General features: G+C 31.5%; 1 long non-coding RNA gene across 1 annotated transcript; it reads right to left on the reverse strand.

Moving 5' to 3' along the window:
• Positions 1 to 576: 576 nt before the first annotated feature.
• LOC148597904 (uncharacterized) lies at positions 577 to 2,179 on the reverse strand. The gene is made up of 3 exons (XR_015918762.1): positions 2,087 to 2,179; positions 1,455 to 1,622; positions 577 to 689 (listed from the first exon to the last, which is right to left on the reverse strand). It is a non-coding gene; the product is annotated as an uncharacterized LOC148597904 (long non-coding RNA).
• Between the last annotated feature and the right edge of the window lie 11,733 nt (positions 2,180 to 13,912).

A 13,912-nucleotide genomic window follows, 5' to 3' on the forward strand; every position in this document is an offset into this window, starting at 1 on the left:
CCTAAACTTACGACTACAAAACGGTTGGGGTCTTGAGAGAGGCAATCATTGTCCGTCCATCCCTTCAGGCTTTTGTCTTGATAATATGAGCACAACGTGTTTTGTGAACAGTTATTAATCATTTTGTGGATTGATTATTTTACAAGTTTAACTAGATTTTAATTGAATTCAGAATCATTTTGAAAAAAACGAAAGACCTTTCAACATGATTCCGTTGTTTTAAGTATACAGTCCCTGAACCGATCTTAGCAACGGTATGGCGGATCATTGACCGCTGACTGATTGATTGCTGATGGATCGGTAAAAGACTACCGGTGACCGATCTGATTGCAGTTTGTTATGTCAAAAGACGGATGATGTTAAAAAATAAAGCAAATGAATAAAAGTGTTAACTGATGTTTAAATATACTGCATTATGTAAATATTTGTATAATTGACATACTTAGTGGTCACTTAATACGATCAGCGGTCTTATCGATCGGTTTGACGGATCGATGACTAATCAGAATTTCTGTTGTACGGATCGGTGTATTTATTGTAAGCCACAGAAACAAAAAACGTACAATAACAATTCAATTAATTGTATATGATTCATCTTTATTTCCTTAACCAGAATTTCAAAATTATGATAACATTTTCTTGAGGACTCGGCTCTCCGTCTTTTTCCATACGTCATCGTATGGAATTATCTGAAAATAACAAACGAATGTTTTTTTTTCTATTGATGAAAGTTTAAAATTGAAAAATGATGTGTGATTTCCAAATCAGTCAATAGAAAACGATATTGAATTAGACTGTACTAATATCAGTTTAGTAGATAACACAGATACAAAGTAGTTTCAAGAATTAAGTAAATATTCTAACATAAAAAATCCGAGGAGAAATGGCTAATATTGTTTCACAACATTTTATATATATCAGTTCCAAAGGTAAAACTATTGTATACTAATTTAGAGCACTGTTTTTTTAAAGAAATATGTCATTATTAGACAACTATGACAAAAAGGATAAAATTACATAACTAATAATTATTCAAGTTTTACATGCCGTGTTTTTTAAAAGAAATAATCATATATGAATATGTTTTATGATGCTTTGCGTGTGGAACAAACGTTGTTTGTAAGATACAAGTCTACTAATCTTCTTGTCGTTTGTTTTTTTCACGCAAACCATGAATTCGTATTTTTAGAAATGTAACATTTCCATAAACAAATGTCACTCCATATGAAATTCACAAATTCTACAAAAAAACTGGTAATTTCATGGTAATTTAGATTAGATGATGGAGTATTAACAAATCACGTTTAGAACATGACATTCATGCAAACTGTGCTCAAATGCTTGTTGTTATACATGTAATAAAATATGCCATTCCTTACCAGATTTAAGAACGCAACTTCACTGATACAAAAAAAATGAAAAAAAAAATAATCAATAATATATCGATTAATTACCTTGTTTCCTTAAATTTGCTTTAATGCAATGTATAATTGACAATCCATGACAACCTCTGGGACGTCCTCCATTATGATTTGCCTGACAACTTGTCTGACCAACAGACAAAGATATGATAACAAGTATTAGAATCTTGAAATAAATGAAAATCTTCATGTCTACTTCCCCTGTAATGTACAATTAGAAAATAAAAGTCGATTTGACGTAAATATAATTTATAGATTTCATAAGAAAAACACATAATTTGACTATTGTCTTTCTCAGTTATGTTTGTGCTCCCTGAATATGAGGACTAAATAGTGTTAAAACATTTGAAAAATAACTTTTATTTCAAGTATAATTATAAAATGCTATGCTTAACAGATTACCTGGAGAAACATTACTTTCTATGGAAAATTACTGAAAGTATAGATTAAAAATTACTTACTAGAGAATTATAAAAAAAAACACATGAAAAGTTATCTCCTCTAAAGAATATCACTATTGATATAGCACAGAATAGGCATGTAAATATGAAACCAAAAATAATAATTATTGTAATAATTATCACGAAAAAAAGGAAATAAATAAAAAAAATAAAATAATCAAATAACAATATTTACAATGAATTCAGTATGTAAGTATAACTGACCTTATTAAATATGTTTTTTTCTGATGGAGTTATACGGTTCAAATGAGATCGCTGGCAAATGATCCCTTTTTTAAATGTCTGCTTACTCTTGTGGCAGGTGGGTCATTGCCATGTGCCATTTTCATTTCGTATCATTTACATGTATTAATTCTTGACCTTCATTTTCCTTTTGAATACGTATATATGTCATGCTGTTATATTCTAAATTAGGAAAACAAATATCAGATAAAGTTACATAAATAAGTGAATGCGCGAAGTAAGATTTACAAGTTAATACACTTTCCTTCTCTGTTTACAAAATATTTTTCAATTCTTCTTACAATTATTACAACTAAGCTTGAAAAATCTACATAGTTAAAAATGTATGATCTGTTGGGCAAAATAATTATTATCAAGAATTCAAATGTTTTCTGGTAATGTCTGTTTTCATCTACACTACTTATACAATATTCTAGTGTTTATTGGGATTAAAACAGGTGTTGTATCAAATATCTAAACATTTATTTTAAACAAAATTATTATTTACTAACAATGTATAAATGTATTTATTTTCACTAAAATGTGCTTAGATGTTTACCAATACTCGTTTTCTTTTCCATTGGTGTTGATATATGATTATTCAATACAATTAATTCATCAAAATTAAAATTCAGCCAGTTCAATCGCAACTAAATAATTAGCGACATAGATTCGATCGGCCGTATTTTTTTAACATGCTTTATCTTTATTGAACACCGTACATATGTAATGGGTTATTAGTATTTATGTCAGAATCTTAATTAATTATCTATAGCTTTTAAATTGTCCTTTCTTCACGTTGACAAATTGTTAAATCTACTTTTTGGAAAACGTGCTACTGTTGTAACCTGCCCTGGTTGCGGGACATGGTAACGTATAAAATGTAAACTCTGAATGATATAAAAATCCTATGTCACTACGAGGGCAACACGCAGCTGAATCATAACAACAACAAGAGTTAGGTGATACAATTAACAACCTTTTATTGTTGTGCCCTGGTGTGTGAAATGGAGACATGAATAAATCTATACAAAATATCATATTTTAAAACATGCATCAGATGAGAGAGATATATATTAAAATTAAAAAAAAATGACCTTTTGTAATCAGAAAACAAGTAATGTCGTCTGATGTCATGTAATGTTCATTGTCAGATTTTCTTTAATATGAAAATAATAATAATTCATGTGCATTTATTGAATTAATTCTTTTTCAGGAATGTTATACACCTTGCAAAGTTCTGATTAACCTGGCCATTTCAGTACATTCGATACAAAAGAAGAATTCATTTGATACTCCATCTTTTCAAATCGAACAAAGAATGCATAACTGCTCAATAACTTGTCTATACGATGACTGTGCACGAAGTAGTGGAGGAATTGCTGTAAAAAACGATCGGTATTTTCCCTGATTCAAAGAGATATATAAGGGAATCGTGTCAAATTATATAGGAACATGTAGTTCATATTTGACTGCGTTAAAGTCATTCGGCTACTTCAAAATGTTGGCTAATGCAACAGCTGTTAAAATTAGCTTTGGAATCTTACTTAGAACGATCGTAATAAAAACAACTGTTTGAATTCTAAGTGTAAAGGCAGATTTCATGGATTGACTGCAGAACTCGTAGTGCATCTCACTGTATGTTTGGTTGCGACCAAAATGTATATTTCTTTCCATTTTACTCAAGCAGCTTTGCCATATTCATCCAATAAGTTAACTTATCCTTTGAATAGACTCATGGGTAATATATATAGCTATGATATTGATTTCAAGTCGTTAGAAATGGCATTTTGTGGTATTAACATTGATTCTCTTATATGGTCATTATTGTATGACTTATGATGTACTCAAGTTTTCAATCCCGCATGGGAAGCATTAGCGTCGATATTGCATACAATGGGACATACCTTTTGTGGGTTCAAACTTGTCTGGAGCTGGTATGTCTGTTTACTGTTAATAGTTCTCTATTTTGTGCATTTTGTTAACTTGTAATCAGTGTCTTTATGTTGGTTCTTAGTTGTTTTTTTTTTTTTACTGATTTTACGTACGTTACATTTTTTTGCTATATTATTGCAGATTTGTCAAATTTGAAAAAAAAAATGCAGGGGGTTGAATTCACGTCAAAGTACTAACGCCGCCGGCAAAAACAAAACGACACATACCAAGTGACTAGCGGCCTGTTTGTAATACTTAACTTTCGACAACACCGCAGTTGGTGTATTGGAAGAGGCAATTACTTTTCGTCCATCACTCCAGGCTCAATTCAAGTCAAGTCAAGTCAAGTAAACTTTATTTTAAGTTGAAATCAACATGACATACAAATTATAAATAACATGCAAGTAATCAAGCACATAAACAAGCACTATAATAAAAGCAATGCAGACTAAATTTAAAAGCAGATGTTACTAAGCAGCTAAAAGAATTAACATTAACATGCCAGCAAGATTAAAATAATAAATTGAAAGATTTTAAGGAGATGATGTTGCATCTGTCAGTTGGGTAAGCCACATTAAATTGATCAAGGTCCATGTCCCCTCTTAATTCATTTGGAAGTTGGTTCCACAGTTCAGCTGCCACATAGCTGACAGAGTGCAGGCCATACCTGGTTGTGTTTACTCTTGGTATGTTCACCAAGTTTGTATACCTAAAAGAGTAAGAACTTTATTTAACAGCTATCATATCATTAAGTATACAGGGGTAAGTTTGTTTATTACTTTATATACATGTATAGCTAAAAATCTCAATCGTCTAAATCGTAAGGATGGCATCTTAGACTTTATTATCAACTCTTCATATGTACTTTTATCATCATTATAAATTAAGTGTAAAGCCCTTTCTTGAATCTTTTCTAACTGTTTTGTACAGCTTTCATTACAAAAATGCCATACTAATGGACAACAGTTGAAATTTGCCAGAATAACAGAAGAATATACTGTAAGTTTACCATTCTTACTTAGATGATTACCAATTCTTTTTAATACATTTAAGTGTTGTTATGCTTTTTTACACATATTAGAGATATGGCTATTAAAGTTCGATTTAAAATCATCAAATGTTATACCAAATAGATTCACCTCATGTTCACAGAGGATATCATTACCATCTAAATCAAAAATGATGTTCTCTTTTTGAGTCTTACTGCCAATCGCAATAGCCTGAAACTTGTCAGGATTGGCTTTCATATGATTATCTGAGAACCATTTGATTAAGTACTACTCCCCTGGTCCAGAGTATTTACAATGTCTTGTAGATCATTGCTGCTATATGATAAAATATTGTCATTAGTATAGTTATATAAGTCACTTTTCAAAATAAAGTGAAATATATCGTTAATAAAGATACTAAAAAGGACAGGTCCCAAGATTGATCCCTGTGGAACATCTTTATAGATGTCCAAAAAAAAGGAATGCATATAGAACCAATTTTAACACACTGCATTCTGTTTTTAAGATAGCTTTTTAATAAAGATAGGGCATTTTCAGACAAACCATACCTTTTCATTTTCAGCAGGGCAGATCATATGGTAGACAATCAAATGCTTTTGACAGATCCATCAGTATAGCAGCAGTGATCTTATGTTTATCTAAAGATTTACGCCAGTCTTCAATAATTTTAATCACAATATCCTGACAACTGTAGCAAGGTCTAAAAGCAGACAAGAAAATGTTAAATTTGGTTTAAAAAAATCACTTATCTGAGATTCAATAGCTTGTTCATAAAGTTTTGCGATGGTTGGTAGTACACTGATTTGTCTGTAGTTAACTTTTTGTAGTGTGCTGGTTTTCTTGTGAATTGGTACTACCTGTGCTATTTCTAATTTGTCTGGAAAAACTGAAATCTCCAAAGTCATGTTGATCAGGTTGGTAATTGGATGTTTTACAACTGATGTAGCTATTTTCAGAATTTTAGGTGAGATTTCATCAAAACCAGTAGCCTGTTTTACATTTATTTTGTTTTTGTGTGAAAGCTTCTGTAATTGGTTTGAAGTGTAGTTCATTTTCATTTTCTTTGATTGATATTTCTTTGATTTTAGTAATGCTGGGGTGGTTTTTATCTATTTGAATTGCACCATTTCCTATGTATTTGCTACATTTATAAAAAAAAATTATTAAATGCACAGCTAATTTCTTTCTGATTTGTTAACAGTTGATCATTTTCTCTAACTACAATATCTGATTCGAAATGGCTACCTTTGTTAGTCAAAACAGGTTTTATGGTGGGACAAAAGTCTTTGCCTTTGGGACCACCTACGCATCGTTCTATAAAATACTTTTTCACAGATTCACGCTTGATCTTATTTACCAATTTTCCTTTTACCCTATAATTTTCCCACGATTTAGAGTCTCTTTTGCTTTTAAATACATTATGACGCATTCTTTTCGTAAATACAGTTTGCCGCAATTTCCGGTTCATGAAAGGAACTGGTTGTCTTACAATATTTCTCCTTTTCAATGGCACATGCTTATTATATACATCCATGATATTGTTATTAAAGACCTCATATGCTTCATTTGCATTTGTATAATCTAAATTGTCTACATCTGACTGCTCTAAGTCTGTTAAAAAATGCTCACTATGAATGTTTTTTTATAAAATTGACTAGTTTTCACTTTAGGTGGAATTTCTACTTTGAATTAAAGGCAATTAGATTGTGGACATCACTAGTGCCTGTTCAAAAATTACATGTATTGCTACAATTGTTATGTCTATTTATAAGGAAAACATCTACCAAACTTGGGATTATCCCTTTACGAAAACAGGTAGGTTCTTTTATAAGGTTTGTAAGATCAAAAATATTACATAGGTCTTTCAGTGGTGAACACATTTCTATGTTTCGAATATTGCAGTTCAAATCTCCAAGTATCATGAAATTGTCATAGTTACAAGTAATTTTATCAATGTATTTTGTAAAGTCATTGGAGAAAACACTACCATTCATTGACGATGGCTTATATGCACCACTAATATACCATTTTCTGTTGTTAAGAATAAGTTATATACCTATTCACTCTATTTGCCCCAATTCAAGGTGTTTCTGTCGGTCACCAACAATGTCTGATCTTGGAATTATCAATTTTTGTTTCGGCAAGGTAAAACATGTCAACGGTGTCTCGTTGAAAAAAGTTTCTAAGAATATTGCTGTTATGGTATGCACATAGAAATTACCTTGGGTGTTTTTTCCTCATATCGGACATCTCTTGGAAAATGTCCCAATGTGTGCTCGTATCAATTGAGTCAGGGTCTTCATCTGATATATCGAAAGATCTTGCATGTGATGTATCAATGTATATCTATGTATCTATGATGTTAAGTTGAGTGATTGTATGCTGTTGGTACTCACATTAACCAAGTCATTTGACAGGCACGGTGTTTTGGCCAGAAGAGAAAAAAAACGAATTAATACATTTTGGGAGGCGATCATCACATGTCTCACAAAAATATGGTTCAGATGTTCCGCCTAGTTCATTGTATGGCTCAAGTGATAATGATGTGCATTTTAAATGAACCCAGATGTCACAAAAATCCCATAGTAGCTCTTTTTGATTTGCCGTCACAGCTTTGAAACAGGCATGGATATTTTATGGGCCCTGGATTTGCTTCTACATCGCTACTCATGATCAGTAGTTGTAAAAGATAAAAAGTTCTGAAGTGGACATCAAAATAATTTCCAGCTGCTTTTGTTAGAAATTGTAACAGACGACTTCCGGTTTAAAAGTCTGAATAAATTTCCTTATTTGAAATTGTGGAGAAGCTTCGTGAGGCGAAAACTGTAATGTTTCGGTTCTCGTATTGTTCAAAGTTGCTCTCGTTCATTGTAATTTCTCGTTCTTTTGATGAGAAAAGTGGAAAACCATAAAATAAGTAGGGCCAGTTGAAAAGTACGCATTTGAGCAAAACGTGTTTTCTTAATAGTTCTTAATCATTTTGTTAATTGCTTTACTTGACGTTTTTAACTACATCTTAATTGAATCAGACCTTTCAACACGATTTCTTCGTTTTAGATATAAGCCACAGAAAAAAAATAAAGTACAATAACAATGCGAATATATGCATATGTTTCAACTTTATTTACTCAACCAAAAACTCAAAACTATAATAAGATTTTCCAGATAACCCAGCTGTCCGCCTTTTTTTCATTTATCGTCGTATGTAGTCTCCTTAAAATTAAAAATTGATGTTTGTCTATTGATGCAAATTTAAAATAAAAAAAAATATGGATGATTTTAAAATCTAACAATCAAAACAATATTGAATGAGATTGAACTAATATCAGTATGATATATACAGAGTATTTTCAAGAATGAAGTGTATTTGGTAAAAAGAGTAATCTAAGGAACCTAGGTTATAACGGTAATCAAAAGAATGAAATCCAGGGACAAAGAACAGAGTAACTAAAATCGTACATACAAAGTAACAGAAAACAATTGTGCAAGTTGGACTCCACTAAAAACTGGGAGGATGGACAAAGTGCTCCGGTAGGGTAAGCGTCCTCTGCTTTTCTAGAAACAACCGTTACTCACAAAAAGTCAAGTCCGAGACAGACGACAGAGGAAAGGAAAACTATGACCCGTTGAACAAATAAGTTTTTATGGTGCAGATGGATACACCGTAACGATCCACGAATTGATGATGACCGCCAGAAAACTTTTGTAGTGATGATTTAGAAACCTATTTATTAGAATTCTAGCGCAATACAAAAAGTCTGCGTAGTCTCGACAAGCTCTGGCCTAACGTATGAGTTGTGATATGAAGAGCCATTATTAAATAATTCGTAACATAATTAATCATACACAAATATGTTGTAAGATGTTTTGCGTGTGGTCTGAACGTTATTCAGTAGACAAAAAATTAAAAATGTTCATGTTATCTATCCATTTCAAGAAAGCGATGAATTCGTATTCAAAATAATGTAACATTTCCATAGATACATATAAGCCTTTATGAAATTCAGAAATGTTTAATCTAGGCACTAACGAAATTTTGACATATCACAAAAAAAATATTCATAAAAATATTTGTAACATCGCAGTTATTTACATGATCAAGGATGCATTAACTTCAAATCCAGTATAGAATATGCCGGCAAACTTTACTCAATCGCTAGTTTCCACATATAATAAAATATGCCATTTCGTCACAGATTTGAGAACGCAACTGCAGTAATAATGATAATAATAATAAAAAAATGGTTATCAAAAATGTGTATTAATTACCCTGTTTCCTTAAATTTGTCTTAATGCAGTGAATGATTGACAACCCTTTACAACCTCTATAATATCTCTCACTACCATATAACGGACAACTTGTCTGACCAATTAACGAAGCCATAATAACAAGTATTGAAATATATAAAAATCTTCATGTCTACTTCCGCTGAAAGGTACAGTAACATATGAAAGTCGATTTGCCACAATTTCATTAGAAAAGTATAATTATAAGATGCGATGATAAACAGATTGCCTATAAAAATGTCATCCTCTCTGAACAATACTACAATTTAATGATGCCCAAAATAGGCATGTAAATATGAAACCGAAAATAATAATGATGAGAATGATTATAAAAACTGAACAAAATATGAACATTTAAAAACAAATATGAATTATACGGTCAAAATGAGGCTGCTTGCAAGTGATTTTATTCAAATGATTGTTTGCTCTTATTTCAGGTGGGTCATTGCCATGTGCTATCTTCATTTCGTATCATTAACATGTATTATTTGGTGACCTCCTTTGGAAATAAATACATAAGTTGTATTGTTATATTTCAAATAAAGAAAATATCTTATGTCACAACGAAGGTTACACACAACTGGAATTGAATTAGGTTAGATGACACAATTTACAATCTTCTTTTGTTCTGCTCTGGTATGCGAAATGGAGATAAAGTTCTGTATGTTTTTTAATTGGTAAATGCACGAAGCCAAATTTGCAAGTTACAATTCCATATTAATACACTATGCTTTTGTGTAAAGAAATGATTCTTTAAATCTGTTTTCACCATTTTTACAACTCAGCCTGATAAACTTGACAGGTTTTCATGCAATGTTGCATGTATTTGAAATGCATGATCAGGTTAGCAACAATAATGATTATCAAGCATTCAAATGTTTTCAGGCGACGTTTGTTGTTATCCACACACTAATACGATATTCGAGTGTTTAATGGCATTAAGCATGTGTTGTATCATGGATCTAATCACTTGGAGAGTTATTGTTTACTTACAATACAACAATGTATAATTATCACTAATATGAGCTTAGCTATTTACCAAAACGCATTTTCTCTTCTTTTGGTGTTGATAGATGTTTATTTAAATATTCAAATAATTAGCGTCACGAGTTTGATGCGCCGCATTTTTAACATTCTTAAGTGAATATTGTATATATGTTATGGGCCACTAGTATTTATGTCCGAAACTTCATTGCTTATCTGTAGATTTTGTTTTCGTATCCTTTAAATTGTCCCCTCTTAACTTTGTAAAATTTGTTAATTTTTTTTTTTTTTTATTTTTATTTTTTTTTTTTTTTGAAGTCGTGAAACTCTTGTGACCTTTCTTGATTGCGGAATTTGGTTACTTATAGTGAATATCACATGTCAAAATCAGAATGATAAGAACATTCCATGTCAGTATGACGCAGCTGAAGCATAATAAAAACAAGGGTTAGGTGATTCAATTAACTACCTGCTATTGTTTTGCCCTGGTATTTGTAATTAAGACATAAAACGATATATACTAAACATCATATTTTAAAATCTCTATCAGATTCAGTGTCATCCCTCAAGAACACGTAACCAGTCAATGTACCAATGGTAACCTGAGCAGAAAAAAAAACAAAATGTATGAAATAATATTATAAAGAAAACGACCAATAAATATTGGTATGATGCATTGTACTAATGTTATGGACTCTCCTAACTATAGCAAAACAAAAAATGAAGTAAAACACATCTGAAAGTGTGGACCCAGTTAAAAGTCAAAATGAAAAGACAACAACCCAACCGGGATGAACAATGTCAGCCCAAGGCTACCGATTTGTCTTCGGAGATCGAGGAGGAAACCCTCCAACCACAGGACAGGCTGCAATTGGTTCGAAAACATAATACTTAAATACTTTAAGTATTTTACATTTCATGCTTCATATGGTTTAAATATCAAACTCCAAATGTAAAAAAAATACCCTATATGTCAAACAAAACACTCCTAATGTAACAAAAGACATTCGAAATGTCATAAATATCACACAAAATGTCCTACATATCACTCAAAATGTCCTACATATCACAACATAAAATATCACACTCCAAATACCACAACCGAAAGATCATAATCCACATATCGTAACTCAAATGTAAATCAAGGGAACCAATATTCTAGCGGGGAATCAAAAGAATGTCATCCAGGGACAAATGCCAGACATGAGAAACATCATACAACAACGAAAATAAAAAAAAAACCAAAATAATAATTAAAAAGCAACACAAGTAATTGAGCAACTAAAAACTTTTCTTTAAACATTTACTGAGATGCCAAAAAAAGTCAAGTCTAGGGAAGACAAAAGAGGAAACTTTGACACGTTGAACAAATCAGTTTTCATTATGTAGATGGAAACACCGAAAGGATCCACGACTTTCTGATGTCGATCAATAATCCCCAGTAGTGAATGCTTGGATTTTGAAGGTGCTTAAGGGATGTCTATAACTTATAGATTAATTCAAAGTATTGTTTGTATATGGTAACAAGTAATTTTTAGATAGTTATAAAACCATTATAAAATTAAAAATGTATTAGATAAGAGATTATATAATTCCTTTGAAAGCAGAAAACAGAACTTATCATATATGAATATGTGGTATGATGCCATATGTGTTGAAAAAAAGTTGTTTTTGAAATGTAGATCGACCGATTTCATATTTATGTTCAGTTCACACAAACAATGCACATGTATTATGAATTTTTTAACATTTCCATACAACAAATAGCAACGTTTATGAAATTCGAAAATTCCAAATCTATAGACTAACAAAATTAAGACAAACCACGAAATGTTCTGCCATACCTCATTTTCAAAACTTTCTATTGAAAAAAGGTCATTTTCAAATATAGAAAACTTCCTTCTCAAATCGGTTGAGTTTGACATGTATGTTTCTGAATTTCCCATTTGGCCTAATTCTAATTCTCAGTGTTCGCTATATAGATGACGTATTAAACAATCCTAATTCTGGATATTTGATACATACATTGCATCTACTCCAAAGAACTTGTGATACGAGAAAGGATATAACAGACACTAAGAAGTCAGCTTCATATCTTGACCTTCACTTAGAAATCGATTGTAAAGGAAAACTATTGACCACACTTTTTCATTCAGAATTGTCATATTTCATTTCATCTGTGGCAACATCCAACTCATAAATTATGCAAGAGCTGGCCAAAACTATGCAGACTTTTGTCTCGCGTTAGAAGTCTAACAGATAGGCTTTTGGAACAGGGTTATGTTGCTACAAGATTGAAGTCATCATTGAAAACGTTTTATGGTCGTCATCATGAACTCGTGGATCGTTACGGTGTATGTATCCGCGTCATGAAAACTGATTTGTTCAATGTGTCATAGTTTCGTCTTTGGTCTACCACGGACGTTACTTTTTATGAGCTACTCGGGGGTGTTTCTAGAAAAGCACTTGACGCTTACCCTACCGGTACACCTGGTCCTTGCTCCCAGTTTTTAGTTGAGTCCGAGTTGCTCATTTGCGTTTGTTACTTTGTGTGCATGATTTTAATTACTTTATGCTCTTTGTTGTGTGTGCCTGTTTTTCATGTCTGGTCTTTGTCCCTGGGTTACCTCTTTTGATTACCGCTGTAACCTTGCTTTCTTGATCACTCTTACAAAAACTTACACTTAAACGATTTTGTCGTTATTTATTTCTATTTAGTTCAATGAATTCAATGAGGCAGAGGATATGCACATTAATTTGGATCCAAAAATAATAATGATAAAACTAATAATCCAAAATGAATAATTACTAAAAATGAAAAAAATATATGAATGATTTACCAGATTTACAAATGACAATTTAGTATGCATGTTTAATTGACCTTGTAAGAAGTTTCTCTCTGATGAATATATACGTTTGAAATGAGGTTACTGGCACATAATCATATTTTAAATATCTGCTTGCTTTTGTAGTAGGTGTGACATTGTCATGTGCTATTTTCATTTCTTATCATTTACATGTATTATTTCTTGACCTCTTTTGTTTTTCTTTTCAAATGCGGATATATGTCATAGTGTTTTACCTTAAATTAAGAAAACAAATATCAGATAAGGTTACAGATCATGCATTTCTAATATATGCAATTTCGCATGAAAAATATGGTAATATTTAGACTGAGTTATAATAATGGTAAGAAATAATCCAAAGAAGGTTTTCTTGACATAGAAGCACAGTGTATTGAGTTAAAAATTGAAAGTTACTTGCAAATATTGGTGAATAACAAAAATAATTATGCTTTTGAATGTTTCCTGGTGATACTACTTATACGATATTTGAATGTTGATTGGAGTAAAAACATGTGTTGTACCATGCATCTAAACACTTAGAGAATTATCATTTTCTTATAATATGTCGACGTATTTATTACTGCAAAAGTGAGCTAAGCTCTTTACCGATACACGTTTTCTCTTTTATGAGTGATGATAGATTATCATTCAATGCAGTTATCTTATTTACATTGAAACCCAGCCAGTTCAATCCCAACTCAATAGTGAGCCACATTGGTTTGATGCACCGCTTGCTTAACATGTGT

The sequence above is a fragment of the Perna viridis genome, chromosome 14 (assembly GCF_037379345.1).
Source record: "Perna viridis isolate PV_CMFRI_1.1 ecotype Kerala chromosome 14, ASM3737934v1, whole genome shotgun sequence".
Taxonomy (NCBI): Eukaryota; Metazoa; Mollusca; class Bivalvia; order Mytilida; family Mytilidae; genus Perna; species Perna viridis.